At 46.5% G+C, this 16,007-nt stretch overlaps 1 protein-coding gene across 1 annotated transcript in view; it reads left to right on the top strand.

Moving 5' to 3' along the window:
• KCNK12 (potassium two pore domain channel subfamily K member 12) overlaps positions 1-4,082 on the top strand; it is a 29,925-nt gene extending 25,843 nt beyond the window's left edge. Inside the window, exon 4 of the mRNA XM_049833660.1 lies at positions 3,538-4,082. The gene's annotated coding sequence lies outside the window, so the exon portion shown is untranslated. The remainder of the gene's footprint in view (positions 1-3,537) is intronic.
• Positions 4,083-16,007: the final 11,925 nt, after the last annotated feature.

Genomic DNA, 16,007 nt, shown 5'->3' with positions numbered 1-16,007 from the left:
TGGAATTGTGTGACATCGTTGTCCCAAGTGTTTTCAGGATTAGGCCCTCCCGCAGGTGGTGCTTTATCAGACCGTCTAAGAAATACGGCGATGTCCCCATAATCCCTTTGTACTTCACAGACTCTAAGACTACTTTTTAAAGCCAGTGAGTCAATGCAAAATTAATACTTTTATAATAATACACAATAAACAACATGACAAAAATTACTGACATTTCTGACAAGGTGCAATTCAAACACCAAGTATTTTCTCAGTGGCTCTAGATTCCTAATTTTTGTATTAGTGAATCAGTTTTATTCCCTGCAAGTAAAATTATGTCCAGAAAATTTTTGCTTATAGTAACATTCATGGACTGTACAGGCTGTGCAAGAATTCAGTTCCAATTGTATTGTAAAACCTCAGTACCTGAAAGCACAACATCTGAAAAATGGTTTGGGGTTTGGGGGTTATTTTTTTGGTGTGTGTGTCCGTGTCTGTGTGTAGACATTGTTTATTTACAAAAATAAAAAATGCCATAATTCTACATATACAGACACATATTTTTAGCTCGCTAGAATACTACCTTGTTGTATACTCTCTGCAAAAATATTAGTTCCAGATTCCAAGCCAATTTAAATTACAATATATCTGCTCAAAAGTATTCTTGTTTATTTTATTTCTTTTTAAAGGGGCATAGCTTGGTAGATATCTTTAACTGAGCTGACATTATTATCTCCTATTACAAACATCAAGAAGTTTACTTCTGCAGTTAATTCCACTGGTTTTGGTATTTGCTTACTTCTGTATTTCACTAAGTGTGACCTGTAAAAGGAACAACCAGTTGTGTGCTGGTTTCTGGTTGGTATCACTTTCCCATTTGCATTGATTGCAAACAGCTCAAATATTAACACCAGCAAATTATCCAGCAAAAGTTCCTAGACACACCAAAATTAGACACTTTTCTGAATATTTTTCTTTAAAAAATTGTTTTGTAAAATCTCAATTATGAGTATAAATTACATGTCATGGTTGGAATTAGCAGACTGAATATTTTTCTTACCAACAGAAATCCTTGACATGAACTCAGTGAAAGATGCTAAAGATCCGGTTTTATGTAAAAAGACCTTCCTATTTTATTTGCCCATTTTATCTAATTTGTTTAAATTTTTTAAAAGATAGTGAGAAGGATGTAAATCCCAGTTGGAAAGTGCCATATGCTGTACATTCACTCCTATGAATAGAGTTTCTAAAGGGATTAAAATCAAGACTACCAGATCCCTGCAAACACAACTGCAGGTACAGATCCTCAAAACTTGAATATTTTTACCTGTGAGGCAATTGCAAACTAAGGACATGCTAATGTAATTCTAATTCAGGCAAAGAAACATAAACAGTAGAGCTCCACTCGCTACTAACCGCTGTTACCAAAAAGACCACAGCGTCAAAGATCATTTACTGACTCTCGATGCCCAAAGGCGTTATTTTGAAGGTCGGTTGGGTGGCTGGGAGGTTACGCCGGGCTGGATGAAGCAGCTTGGCGGGGTGATACCAGGCAATTCCCGTCGCTGTTCCTCAGGACGGGGTTTGCCATCGCCCCGGCCCGCTGCGGCTCCCAAGGACGGTCCTTGACTTTCGGTGTTGTACGTGCCTGCCCCTGCCTTTGCCCTGGGGCTAGCAACTGTGCTGTCTGAATTGTCAAGATACAAAAAGACAGAGAAAGGCAGAAGAAAAAGAGAAAAAAGAAGACTGACATTATATTGAGCCGCTCCTGAGAAGCACAGCAAATGCTGTAGCCCGGGCTAGACTGTTTCTGGCCACCTTCGAACCCCAGTTAGTTCCCGAAACTGGAGCCTTTGGGACCCAGGTGCAGTTATCGACTCATTTCACATTCAGCCTCTGCACCGGCAAAGCAGTAACGCTGCGATCCTACTTTTCCTCATTAAATGGATAGATTTGTTTAGGCTTTCTGTATGATGACAGCATACATAAATATTACAAGATGAATCAGTTACCAAGTCTGGTTATATTTACTAAGAGATCTTTATCAGTAAAAAAAGGGAGAAATTGTCTTACCGTCCTACAAGTACAGTGAAGCAACAAAAGAAGTGGTGTTCTGAACAGAAAGTAAGGTGCTAAAATACACAGTTGGGCCCCAAAGCTCAGGCATGCGACACAAAATTACCGTAGCGTTCTTTCCTAATTCTCAATGCACCTGCATCTTGAGGGAAAGCCTCGGTTTCTGACAGCACCAGGGTAGTCAAGGCTTGTATTTTCTTCCTCTGTATGAAAGCAAAATGTAATTGGGGAGATGCCTTGCTCCGACTAGCACTTAGGGACAGAGTTGCGTCCATCCTGAAATTTAAGCGTGCCCGTGGTCCAGAGACATGAATATTGGTCCAGTCCCCAGCAGAAAATGGACCTGCCTCGGGGTGTCTGTGGGTTTTGGAGAGGAGCTGAATGTCACGGCAACCTGCAGCTGCCTCCTCCGGCCAAGCCTCCCCCGGCGTGGGCTCCATCCCACCGCTGCCAGCCCCTGCTCTGCAGCAGCGAATGTACTGCCAGGAGAGCAGTGCAAATCATCAGCAATGCGGTCATATCCCTGCCTTCTTAATGGGCTAAAAAACATCAGAAAATATAGAGATAATTTTCTATTTTAATGATCAAAAGGGTGTTGCCCATTATTCACAGCCTACACACAAGATGTCATGATTTTCAATTTTCCTGCACTGATCGTTCAATCCATTTGACGGCTGACCTTCAAGTGGTCATGGTTTTTCAAAAAAAAGAGGAAAAAAACCCAAAAAACCCAAACATCCTCCCCCCCCCCCCCCAATATCAGCATATGAGAAAAGCAAAATAATCCTAAATGAGACAGTAATGATGCCACATGCAAAAGCTGTGAGCAGAGCTGCCTCTGTCCGTAGCAGCCAGCTCCTTCCCCAGCAGTGGGAGAAGTCTGGGTTCAGGAGAGCATCAGCTGGATGTTTGGGGTGCTGGACGTTGCCCCGCAAACAGCTGCAGCACCAAAAATGGCACTTTCCAAACAAGTTTCTGCAGCTGTTTCTACACTGTTAGGGACGTTTCTTATCACCTGTACTGATATCAGAGGATGGCAGCAAGTCTTACACAAGGTTTTACTGTCATCAGTGAATATGGGTGTTAGCCAGGGACTGTTGTAACAACCGAGGGGAATTTCAGCTGAGTGTTGGTCAGAAAAAAATGACATTTCTCTGGCTAGAAACAGCTGCAGCAGGTCCTGGTGTCTGGCATCACTCAATGTACTCCCAAAGAGTTGAACAATACAGAAATTACCTAAGTAAGCTAGGAAACAAATGCTGCTCTTGCCTGAATCTGGAGTAACTTAGTTGAATTGCAGGTAGTAAATAGCCTAATGAAACAGACATAACGACTTTTAAATGCCTGCTAGAAGTCAAAAGGAGCTGCATGCATTTTTCCAGTACAATTTCAGTTGTGTTTACCGAGTCAAGAGGTAAAATGAAGAAGCGTAAATTCCTGTAAATCACTGATTTGAAAATACAGATTTTTATTCTCTTTCAGATGATGCTTCCTAGCAAAATATTAAACTGGAAAAATTTCAAGATTGAAATCTATTTAAACAAGTGGCGTTTTTTAAAATGCTTTAATTCTGGGCTGACGGGAACTTTGCCTACAACACATACTCTAATTGTGAGTGCTTTTAACGCATCGGTCCTATTTTTGATGCCAGCTCAGGATTTTTCCACTGTAAGATCTTTGAATGAAGAGGAAAAAAAGCCATATACAAAGCCAATTAAATACAGATCACATTTCTACTGGTACGTTATATACAGTTTGCAGACAAAAATGGGTATTTTGGGCTTGGCACCCCTTCATTCACAGAAGCATGGTTATGGACCTGGGAGGCAGAGGCGGCTGGCGCGCAGCCGCACCGCAAAGCAGCGCAGAGGCGTTGGCGGAGGATGTGTAGAGCTGGGAGTTTAATGCGACCGTGGAGGAACCCACTGATGGTGTTCGGGGAACATTCCTGTGTGGTTTTAATGCTGTGATACATGACCGAGTGTGAATTCTGTACACCTGGGAGGATGTCAAATTCCAGGTGACGTTTGGATTGTTGCAATTAAGCTGTTACAAAGACTTTTGAAATAAACGGGAGAAAAAATGTTGCCTGGGATGTGTATGCAAGTACCCTTCTTTTCTGAGCAAGGGGAGCAGGAGGCGAGGCAGAAGCACCTCCTGGGTGAGAGATCCTCTCTGAAACAAATGGCTTGGAGACCACGGAGCCCTAAGGGGAGACCCCAGAACCCCCCAGATGCTGACTAAACTGTGTATGGTCGAGCAGAGCGGGCAAGGATAATAGTGTGACGTGCGTCTAGTGTACATGATGGTCATGTATTAAAGTTTGCAGCTGACTGATCCTTTGCTTTATGGTAAAATAGAGAGCAGATGGAAACTGTTTGCTCAGTAAACAGTTGTAAGGCACTCCCTATATATCCCCTTTCCCCAACTTCCATTCGAATCAATAGGATCCATCTGTCCAAGGTATTAAGATAGATCCTGGAAATTTTGGTATTGACTAGAAAGGCGCTTAAATCACACTGCAAACAGAGAAATGTCACTGCACCAAACGTGGAGGCTTGCTAAGCTGGCTAGATAACATGGAACCCAAAGTGCAAACCTTTCTGGTTTATAAACCCAGCCAAAACCCATACTGCTGTCCCCGTCTCCTTACCTAATTAAAACAAGCCCCAGCCAGAGCTGGTGCTGGGGTGCTGGGTGCATGCTCTGGATGGCACCTGCTGCTGTGGTGTCCCAGCCAGAGACACAGCCTGTGAGGGCTGGTTTGACAGCCCTTGCTTGCCAAAACTCACTCAAATTGTTTTCCTGGCAGAAAGGGTAAGGGCTGAAGAGTTGCAGCTACCAAAAGCTATGCTGAGCCAGGCAGCGAAGGGGAGAGGGAAGCTGTTGGCTGTTTAGCACTGATGCCACTGATGCTAGGTGTCCTCAGAGATGCTGATGTTGGGAGTACCAATTCCCCTGGGATTTATTCAGGGTCTCCCATGCTTCAAAGAAGTTAAGATTTTCTGAATATTTCAACTTCTTCAGAATTCCGGCCATGAAGTTCTTCATCACAGAGTAGGGGGCGAAACTCTACTAATCTGATAGATATTAATATTAATGGAAAATACCTTCTTTTATTTTTTTTTTTTAAAGAACTATTACACTTTCTACACCACTCCATTTTGATGTTATTGTTCTGGTACCTTCCTGGTTTTCAAATATGTCCTTTCCTAGGGAACCACCAGCTCCCTCAGTTCATTTCCTAATGGGGAAAAAAAAACCCATACTGAGCTCTGCTCTCCAAGAATGCAGCAAAGCAAAGGAGGGGAAGAGAAAACTAACCTGGATGGCCAGCACCAGCAGCTCCCACAACTGCTCCTGAGAGATCTCAAGTGGCTTGTCCTTGGCGTTGCAAAAGGCCACTGTGGAAGCATCGGTCCTTGGTGCGTATCAGGAGGTGGGAGAAGACAACCGGCTCGCTGGGAGCCGCCTTCCCATGTTTCTGCTGCTGGTGGAAAGCTCATCCATGCTGCCCTCCGGTAAACCTGGGCTGGCTCGCTCGGACCCTCGGTGACCCCTCTAGGAATGGACACAAGGCTGTCGGTACCCAGCCAGGGCGTGCACCTGCATCCAGCCCCCCCCCAAACCCTTTCCAGAGGCAGGAGCGTAAAAACAATCCTTAATCCAATTTCTTGCAGCAGGATCCCACCCTCACGTAAGGGCTGCATTTATATTTACATTTCCATTATGCTCACTACAAGGCATTTACATTACAGAGGTGATGGGGCCACCTCAAGCCCCCAAATGTGAAGCTGGGATCTTATCGCACACACGTACCAGTACAGCGTTCGGGCTGTCTGCTGGCACGTCACCGCTGTGCGCGCTGGCCCGCGCATCGGGCACGTGTGCATTTTCGACACCCCCATCCTGCTCCCAGCTCACTGAGACATGGCAGAAGATGTGGCCTTAATTTTGAGAGAATCGAGTACGCTGGATAGAACCCTGCACGAGGGCTGATTACATACATGATGAGACAGTTACAGATGATTCGTTAGGCCTTGTGCAGTATGATTTGGGGTTTAATGACATGACGTTTTCCAGTGGTTCCAGCCACCGAGCTGCAAACTTCATTGGATTAAGATGGCTGCTGTTGCATTTGCCTGGGTCTGAGTTTCATTCTCCTTCCACCTCCGGTGGGCATCTGATCACACACCAAGAAACACGCTGTCACCTCTTTCGCAAATCTATACCCTATCCAGAAAGTGCATTTTGTGTAACTATTACATTTATACAGGAAGGTTATGTAAAGGTTAAAATCTGGCTCACCCTAGTGATGTAGCCAGTTATTTTGGTAGAAATTAGGCTATTTAAATGAGCAAGCCAAAAAAGGTTTCACCTGAAATACTCTTGAAATGTGCTGTAGAAGTCATCAAAGCCCTCACTGTGCTCCCTGTTTGTCTCTTTGCTTTTATCCATTTTAATTGGTCTCTTACCCCTTTATTCCTCTGCCTGCTTCCAGGTATCCCGTTTCCTTCCCACTGCTTTATTCTCCCAAACTAATTCAAAAGCAGTGTGTGAACTTGTGACCTGCCGAAATCAGTGACAAAACCTCCACAGCTGAGCTGATCACCACACCAGCTCTAAAAATAAATCACGCCTTCGTGTTTGCACTAAACCTCCTGGTTCCCCTCTGCCCCCCAAGCAATTTCTTCAAAAGACAAAGTGCCGTCACTGGGGCTAGTTAAAAACAGTTCATATCCTGTTAGGATTACAGGTTTAAAAATCTGAGTGCCAGGGAAACAAGGCGTTTACAGTTTTCGTAGGAAACGAACTCCCACAAGAAACATAGAACTTAATTTTGCTGTCAGGTGTTCCCACAGACTCCTCTTGAAAGTCAGCCAAAGCTGTACATATGTGCCTGAAATCTGGCTTTTTTTTAAAAGTTAGTTTATATTTAGATTGTCACCCTCCAGTCATTCAAAATGGTTCATGTGGGAAGTTTTTAATGCTGTGATGAAACCCTTTATTTTGGAATTTATTGACATTTGAGTGTCTATAATCACAGCCATACCGCTGCATTGACTTGGAGGCTGCCGGTCCTCCTGCAACCCATGAGATCTTGCACAGACATAAGGTCCCTTTCCAGGAAAGCCATCATCTGCTGCGTCCCCAAATGGCCAGTGAACGTGTGAGAGACACCCTATAAAAAAGACGTTAGGTGCCATCAAAATCAAGAAGAGTTGGCCACGAGCCTCACCTCCCCAGAGTTTCAAACTGGTTTCCTTCATAGTTTTATTCTGTTTTAATTGTGAACTAAGTGAGCAGAACCTGAAGCAAAACATTTGCATCCACCCAGAGAGATGTGCTTGCAGGGAAATCTTATTTCCTATGCAATCTTCCATGTGAAAACTTCTGATTGCCTCTAACACAACAGATCATCTTGACACCAAGAGAGATGGCTTCCTGAGTGATTCAGCCCTGGAGTAATAGCAAATGATTGGGAATACTTTTACTTCGGGCATGTTTGCAGAAACAGGAGAGGCAGCCCCCTTCCCTCACCCCGATAGCTGCAGGTACTGCAGGTGGATGCGTGATGTGCACAGTTTTAGTCCGTATGTCCACCGCCACCTAAATGTCAATCAGTTGGCAAAATACTGCATGTACAGCTCTCTTGGCCAAGAAAATTATTCTGACCTTCTTATGCTACCAGTAAACTAGAGAAAGGAATAACAAAATACCCGGTGGAGTGGATCTAATGCATCTGTAATGGATGTGGTTGGGTTTGCTTTTGTGGTTGAGTAGCCATCTAATTGCATCTCTCTGCTTTCAGTATGGTTTGCTCTCCTATCACGTATTACACCGAGAGCAGGCATATGTGCTAGAGGCACTTGGATGCTGACAGACCAGTAAAAACGTGCCAGTGCCTCCGGCACACGAGTTCTGTGCTGTTCCTCAGATCTTCAGTCTGCTACCAGAGATAAACCCTCCTTCCTCGCTGAGCTGCGGACCGATGGCCACCCCTACCCCTTCCTGGGGAAACCATATGGGACAAGGGTCTCCAAGCCTCTGCTCTTTCAGTAGGAAATACGTGGGAATTTGATCATAAGTGTCTTTCAAATGCGGGATTTCCACGAACCTGTGTTGTCCAGGAGAAGAAAACTGTTTAGCCTAACACGCTACAGCAACTTAATGACGTGACAAAGTAAGTGATGAAATTAATGGAGGGACCAAACCCAGGAGGACTCTTCTGGGGTAGTGTGAAGGGGTCACTTTGCTCTATCCACATGCTTTGGGCTCTCTCCAGCTCACTCCCAGCCTGGTCAGGCAGGGTCTGAAGTCTTCTCCTGCACTCCCAGCCAGAGACGTGTCCATGCCAGGAGGTGCAACATTCCACGTCACATTACATCAACTGGATTGGCAGTGCAAAATCAAACCAATTTATCTGAATTATACAGGGAGAGAAACACTCACTCCTGAAATCTCTGCAAATCAGGTAAAACCCATCAGGAATTAGAAAGGAACAAGCCAACATCGGATGAGATTGTTCACACCCATATAATGATGCTGAATCTTTGCTCTCAGCTCTTCATGACTGCAAGTGAAATCTTGATCGGTACCAATATTTATTTTTATCTTTCACCTTCCAAAATGTAGGTATAATTAAGCAACCTCATAAGCATCAGCTGTGCTATTACAGAAGAAATGAAATATTCCTACATAGATCTAATAGATGATGGTAAATGTTAGCCTATACTTGAGAGCTGTGAGACCACTTAAGCAGAAATTACCTTATATTAAAAATGGGTTATAGGCAGTTACAGGCTGTATCCACAGCCCTTTAGAGACAAAAATGAACCATCAAGAATAACTTTTTAGTGATGCTTTCCATCTGAAGTACAATCACCTCTTTCCTAACTCCTCGGAGCATTATCAATAACGAGGAGCCCATGGATGAATTAGATACCCTGTCTTTGCTCCCTTCTCTTGCTGGTACTTCTACTGCCCGTGATTTCCAAGCATCTCATGTCCAGCCATAAGCTTATCCTCAAGCCTCTGAATGAGAAGCTTTCGGCACCCTCACTTCATATCCATTACTCAGTGATCTTAAGGGTCTTTTCCAACCTAAATGATTCTATGATTCTATATGCAGAAACTCAGACTCCGGAGAGTCAAGGACTTGTCCATCCTAACACGGGACATCTGTGCAGCAATTAACAGAGATCCTTGAGCCCCAGACCAATGTCGTAGGCAGCACGTTTTTCTATGTGGTTTCTCCTGAAGGTGACGAGGATGAGAGTCCCAGCCCTACAAATCTTGAGCACCTTGGCTCCAACAGAAACAGACGGTATTTGGCATTTTCTGAATTTTTCACCAAACTGGCTCCCTTGTGCATGCAAAACTGGTAAAAGCGGACATCAGACCACAGCACCGAAAACTTGAGAGTATTATTAAAGGCAAATGAAAGAGCTGAAAGCAGATGTTGCCACGTATAAAGCTGATGGGGATGAATCCTTCCATCACGCAGGTATCAGAATTAGGAAGCAGGAGTCAGCAGCTCAGCTCAGTGGGATTTTAACAAAACATCCATTTATCAAAGTAGTCTAAAAAAAGCACAGCTCTAGGTTTTGAAACTGCCAGTGAAAAAGACAGCTGCATCTCTCAGCAATTTTAAAAGCTTTCCAAAGAATTACTTTATTTTTGCTTTGTACCTAAGCATTGAAAAGTTGATGAGCTAACTTTTTAGAAGTTTCTTTACGGTATCACCTCCCAGCCTGAATGTATTTTGATCTAGACTGCTTTGCTGTAAAAATATTACTTCAAAAGTGCACGTGAAGACAACTGTGAGGGACTGTTCACTCTTTTTTTGGCTGGTTTCACCTACAAAAGAGCAGAGATGACAGAGAAATCTGGGGCTATGGAAAGACACTGCTGGAAGTCCCCAGAAATATCGTAACCACTTTCCTGCTAGAGCACATCGGTTTATTTTCCAAAGTGAGTGGAAAAATCACCAGTGCGAAATTCTGCCTCATGGCACGGGTGGTTTTGCTTGCTTTTCCGCAGAGATGCAGCCAGCAAGTACAGTCAGAGAGGGCTCACACGCACTCCGTGCACCTCCACAGCAGAAAATACGGCTTAACACAGGCAGAGGTAACGGGTAACGCAGCTGTGGGATAACACACGCTCACTGGGCATTGCAATGCACGGCGGTGGGATGCCCAAAGCATCCCTGGGCATCAGATACACGCCAGTGCAGCTCCTGGTATTTAGACCCTCTTAAATCAAACATGGGGAGACCCGGGTGCCTCTGAGGGGATTTGGGGACTCTCCGGGGTCCCTCTTGGCAGCCCCTTCTCCCCGGGCTGTTCCCGCACAGACCCAGCAGAGAGGGACAGGAGTGCCACGGGGGTCTCAGCGCATGGGCTGGGGTGTTTTAGCCATCTCTCCCCTCCCTGCCCATCGCTTCGATGAGACCTGCAGGCCACCTCGGGACCCAAACCCTGAGCAGGAGAACGGGTGCCACCACGATGGCCAGGCCTCCCTCTCGAGCTGGCTCCTGAGCATCTGCAGTGCCGCGGGGCCCCGAGCACGGCTCTCAGCGCTGAGAAGCCCACGCGCTTTGCAGAGCAGCCGCAGAGATGCTCAGCTCCATCGCCAGCCCCGGGGCAGCAGTCAGACCACCACCCACCCGCATCCATCCATCCCACTTGCAAGCAGAAGATGGTTTGGCACCGGTGCCTAAAGAAGCGCTCCTGGTTGCCCTTCGAGCAGATAAATACGTCACGACTCCAGCAGAGGAGACTCGGGAGCCTTTTGTTTTAAGAACATAATTTGATTCAAGTGTTTTGGAGAAGTTGTTCGGGGTGACCCTGCCGCTGGCAGCAGCTCTCTGCCCATCAGCCCTTCGGCTCAGCAGCAGGCACCGTCCCCACGTCTCCCACTGTGGATGAAAATCTGGTGCCGCGACATGGAGGGTCTCCACGACCTGCTGGGAGGGAAACAACCTCCACAAAGCAAATCATTCCAAGCCACTGCCGGTACCCACAGATCCCCAGGACCGGGGGGAGGTTTCCCAGTGCCGGAGCCAATTTTCATAGCCCAAGGCAGCACTGGTAGCGTCCTACATAGTCAGGAGAGGATGCATCCACTGCACCATTCAGCGTTGTCAGTCATCTTTCCTCTAAAGTCTTTTACAACTCCAGAAACTGCAGCTGGGCATTATTAGCATCAGCCATATACCCTCCTGTCTCTTTCTAGTACTCCGTTAATGTTTAATACTCCACGTCTGCAGCTCTGGGAGTCTGGGAGCTACCAGTCAGCATCATCCTTCAGAGAGCCTGTCCCTGCCTCATTCAATGCTTTCTCATGCGGGCAGGAAATTTGTTGTGAACGTTATTAAAGCACCTGCAAGGCGGATGATGAGGACGTGAGGAGAGACTCTGAGTAAGCAATATTCACCTTTTGGGTGGTGCGGTGTTTAATTCAAACCACAAAGGTTTTCTCCGCTGCAGTTAAGCAGCACGGTCTGCGGAGCTGCCCCAGGGAGAGCAAAATGATAGGTCCCCACGAGGATTTTCTTCCCCTGCTGCTCAACAAATTCAGTCATTCACATCCTAATATATTATTGATGGGCACTTCTATCTGGAGGGTGCATAGAGCTGCAAGCTACTAAAAATACAGGTTGGAATAACTGGTGCTCTCCCCAGAGAGGGGCTGAGTATGGAGGCGAGTGTGACACCCAAGTGGTTTTATTTAAAGGTGCTGTCACCCACAGCAGTGGCTGGTCCTGCTTCGGGGGGGAGGGAAGAGCCCATCTCCTTTCAGGACACACGGATGCCTGTTTGGATTCATATACTTTTCTGCTATAACTGGATAAAGCCCAACATCGTTGTAAATATGTTTTCCAGCAATCATTTTTGGCCATTCAGTCCATTTTAAAATGGGAACTGCTGACTTTTGGGGTACACTGAAGCTGAGAATTGTTATTTCTGTTAGACTGGTTTCTGGCTAGTCTCTCTGAAACCGCTATAAGCAGAGCCGGGTTTACCCCAGCTAAGCTCACACTCTGCCATAGGGGTTCATCCTTATTCATCACAGCTTGTCTGCTCCCATGTATGTTTTTAACATGGCCTGACAGGAGGGTGCAGAAGGGTGGGAAAAAAGATTATTTTCAGAAAGCTGTCCCTAGAAACATGAATTTAATACATTTCAATCTATATATTAATTTTAATATATTTTAAATATATATTAATTTTTCCAAGTGTTTCCAAACTCTTGGTCAAGAGTGCCAACATAAGCTAAGTATGAGGAGGCATTTATACTAAAGCTTACATAAGCACCTGATATACTGCCATGGTTATATTACTATTACATCTTAACAGGTGATTATAAGTGATTTTAACAGGCCACGCAAGTCTAAAATGCCAAAGGTTTCCTGCCAGCTTTCCTTTCTAACCCACCCATTGAGGGAATGAGAAGGCATCTGAGGAATGGGGCTAACTCGGTGTATCAACACATCCTTCAGGTCACCTATTCTAAACATTATCTCAAGCCTAAATTTTCCCTGATTGCGTTTCTAGAAAGGTGAATTTTTCAGCAGGCACAACACAAGCTGATTGTATCAAACTTTCTGCCTTCCAGGTCCCGAAGGTGTTCTGCCTGCGCACATTCAGGAGCATCAATCTTTGCAGCCACTTTCCTCGTTAGCTGGAATTGAAAGACTTTGCTAGTGTAGACGCTTTTTTAAAAGCGGAAATTGGACTATTTCTGAGAACAAACAGCCTTTTTTTGTTATACTTCGGTCTTTTTAGAACAGCACATGAAGGGCATCCAAAAATGGCAGCCAGTCCTTCTCCCACCTCCCCAGGGAGGATTTGCCCCCCCCTCAGCTGCAGCACCCGCTTCCCCTCGCCCTCACCACCAGCCTCCATTCCCAAACAGCATCTGTGCTATCACCACACAGGGGAAGGGAAGATAACGAGAGAAAGGTAACCCAGGAGCTCTTGCCTGCAGCTTTCCTGGTGCCTAATTAAAGACCGATGGCTAATTGAGAAGCTCTCAGTGGTGGTCTCGGTGCCAACCACCCACCAGTCCCCCGCAGCGAGAGCCTGGGCAGGGATGCTGCAGCCCCAAGCCTCAGCCTTTGAGTTTAGGACCCCACTGAGCCTCAAAGGCTTCAGGGTTTGTGTTTTCAGTACACGGGGAAGTGAGAATTAAAACACCACACGGGCGCGCAGTGACCTCGTCCTGCTCTATTCAAATTGATGCACGTTTTGTCACTCACTCCAATAGCAGTAAAATTGGTATATGTAGTATATGAAGTGAAAACCCCGAGGTTCTCCATTTGTGCCATCACAGTTTAAGCACATGCTCCTCCTGGATGAGCTCATCCTCCCCTCCCTGTTTCTCTCTCTGATTCCACAGTGCTAAAACCGGTGGACTTTAGGTTATCTATTTGCACACGTACTTGATACAGTGCAAAGCAGCACATTGCGTTTGGGGATACGCTTAACTGCAGGAGGAGCAGAGAAGAGCATCCCTTGCTTTGGCAACCAAAGGTATCAAGTATCATCTCAAAGCTAGGCAAGGCACTTGACCCCTACAGCCATGGGAAGGTTTCCCAAAACCACCCTGACCGATGGTTACGGAGATTTCTTTTAGCTCCCTGTCGAATGCATTAATGGTCGCCTGTTCCCTACATAGTGTTGTGATCCATTTTCCAGCCTAAATTCCCCCGTTTGGATAAAGATCATATGTAGGCAGACCTCATAATGGGAGATTGCTGTCTTTTAGGAGAGGTGGGGGATAAGGAACCACAGATAGAGCCAACCCAGCTGACGAGCTGAACATCAAGCAGAAACACACAAGCCCTGAAGAGCAGTAAATCATTCTCACAACTCATTTAAAAGATGAGCAGCCATCTCCCGCACTAACAAGTGTGTTTCACTCTGCAGTCAAAGCCACAAGCAGCTGATTTCTATTTATACCATCTCAGCAGGGTGAGCCCCAGCTGTTTGCTGTTGGCCATCCCAAAGTCATGCAGGTGAAAAGCTGTGCTAGAGCTGAGCTCCCCTTTGCAGAAGACAAAAGCTATTTCTAGAACTATTTCTCTATTTTTGCAGTGCTCTGGGCCCTGAGCGATTGGAAACGGGGATCGCTGTTATCCTGGGTTTGGTGGTAGGGAGATGGATGTTCAGAGGTAAGAAAATACGCCTTTCTGAGAGCATCCTGGGCTGGTTTGAAGGGGTGTGAGGAGGTGCCTTCCCAAGCTCGGTCCCTGGCGGCGCTGAGCCTAGGCACCCAAGCTGGATTGGCAGCTAAGACTTCACTTTCCTCCGGGCAGCTCAGCCCCAGCACAGCAACCCTGTGCCAGCAGCCAAAGCCAAGCTGGAAAGCAAGGAAACCGGTCAGCAGAAAACACGGCCAGCGTTGGCGAACCCCTCTGCTGCTAAGCTCTGCTGCAGCGCGGTCTCCTGGGTGCAGAGGGAGGAGCAGAGCCTGGGCAGAAGAAAACCATGTTCGTCATCCCCCACCAGCAATGCAGCCCAATACAGGTGGTAGATGGGTGAAAACCAGCTCCTGCATTTGGGGAAACAAATGCAAAAGGAGGGGGTTTCTTTGCATTGTGCAGCATGCGTAGCTGGTCTGTTCCACTTGCACGACACCTCTAGATGAAGCACCACAGCCCTAGGACACGAGGGTTTATTCATTTCCATGTAACCAGGCACTCGGTTATGTGACTGCTATGACATGCCGCCTCCTCTGACTCTGGGAAGAGCAGCAAGGGATGGGCAATGGATTGGATCATCCATACGTTCGTCAGAGCCACTGCTGTGGTGTTCACTTCTGGCTTACAGCTCTAAAGCACTGGCATTTGTTATATTCCAGTAGATCAATATGTAATTTAATTAAGATAGATGGCTTCAGGTTGTCTGTGCTGGCATTGCCTCCATTAGGAGCTGCTGAGAAACCTGCTCTCCACTCCACGCACGTCTGCTTGCGAGTGCCATACCAGGAGCAACCTCTCGCTTTCTGCCCCGTTTGGTTGTATTGCTGCATTTACAGTGTATTACAATGAGGATTTTTTTAAGAAGTCAAGAGGCCCATGGCTGTGCATGCTTCATATGGTCATTTAATTACTGCTTTCCTTCTTTCTTCTTCTCAATTAGCCAAGGTCTTGTTTAATGGACTGAGCAAGAATGAGGCAAGAGCAAATAGCAGTTCCCATTAAGGGTCCTCCAAACCACAGCCAGGAGCTAGGAGTAACTCCTGTGTGTTCACAGCCGTTCAATGTTGTGGGATGATGACTTTGAAGGCTGAAATTAAGTTACTTCCACACACAGCCCAGAGCACCCCACTTTGTTTGCACCTGTGGTACAGGCTGAAGCTTCAGAGCCGCCCTGACACAGACACATCATGTTCTCCCGTACCTACAGCCCCCCCATCACACCTGAACCAACAGACGTGCCCAAATCTCTGTCGGGTTGAAGATCAGCTCTGTGCCAAGCAGATGGCAGGCTGACTCCAAGGACAGTACCGCACGCTGCCTTTGAGCTCTGAATTTAAAAGAATAAAAGCAAGAGCCTACTGTTCCCTAAAGCAGCAGCTGCACCGGTTACTCCTGGTTCCCTTCGTTTACCAGGGGGTGGGTTTGCTCCGTCCCGTGATGCACTGAGTGCCCGCAGTCGCTACCGTGGGTCAACACTCCCAGCCAGCAGCTGCCGGCAGCCCGGTGGCCACTTCGCCACATATTGGTGGCCAAAATCCTCCCTGGAGGGAGACTGGCCAGGTGCTGTGCCCGCAGGTCCCGGGGCAGGCACAGCAGCTCTGGGGTTCAGACCAGGCACCCCTCACATGCCAGTTTGTCCTCCTGGAAGGGCCCAAGAGCAAGTTTTTAGGCATTATCTGCCAATGTTAGATTACTGCACTGGTTACTGTACTCCCCCAAACCCCTTCTTGTTCACATAAAACAT

Source organism: Accipiter gentilis, chromosome 30, assembly GCF_929443795.1.
Source record: "Accipiter gentilis chromosome 30, bAccGen1.1, whole genome shotgun sequence".
Classification (NCBI taxonomy): Eukaryota; Metazoa; Chordata; class Aves; order Accipitriformes; family Accipitridae; genus Astur; species Astur gentilis.
The sequence above is the reverse complement of the archived record's forward strand: the minus strand, read 5'-3'. Positions and strand labels throughout refer to the sequence as shown.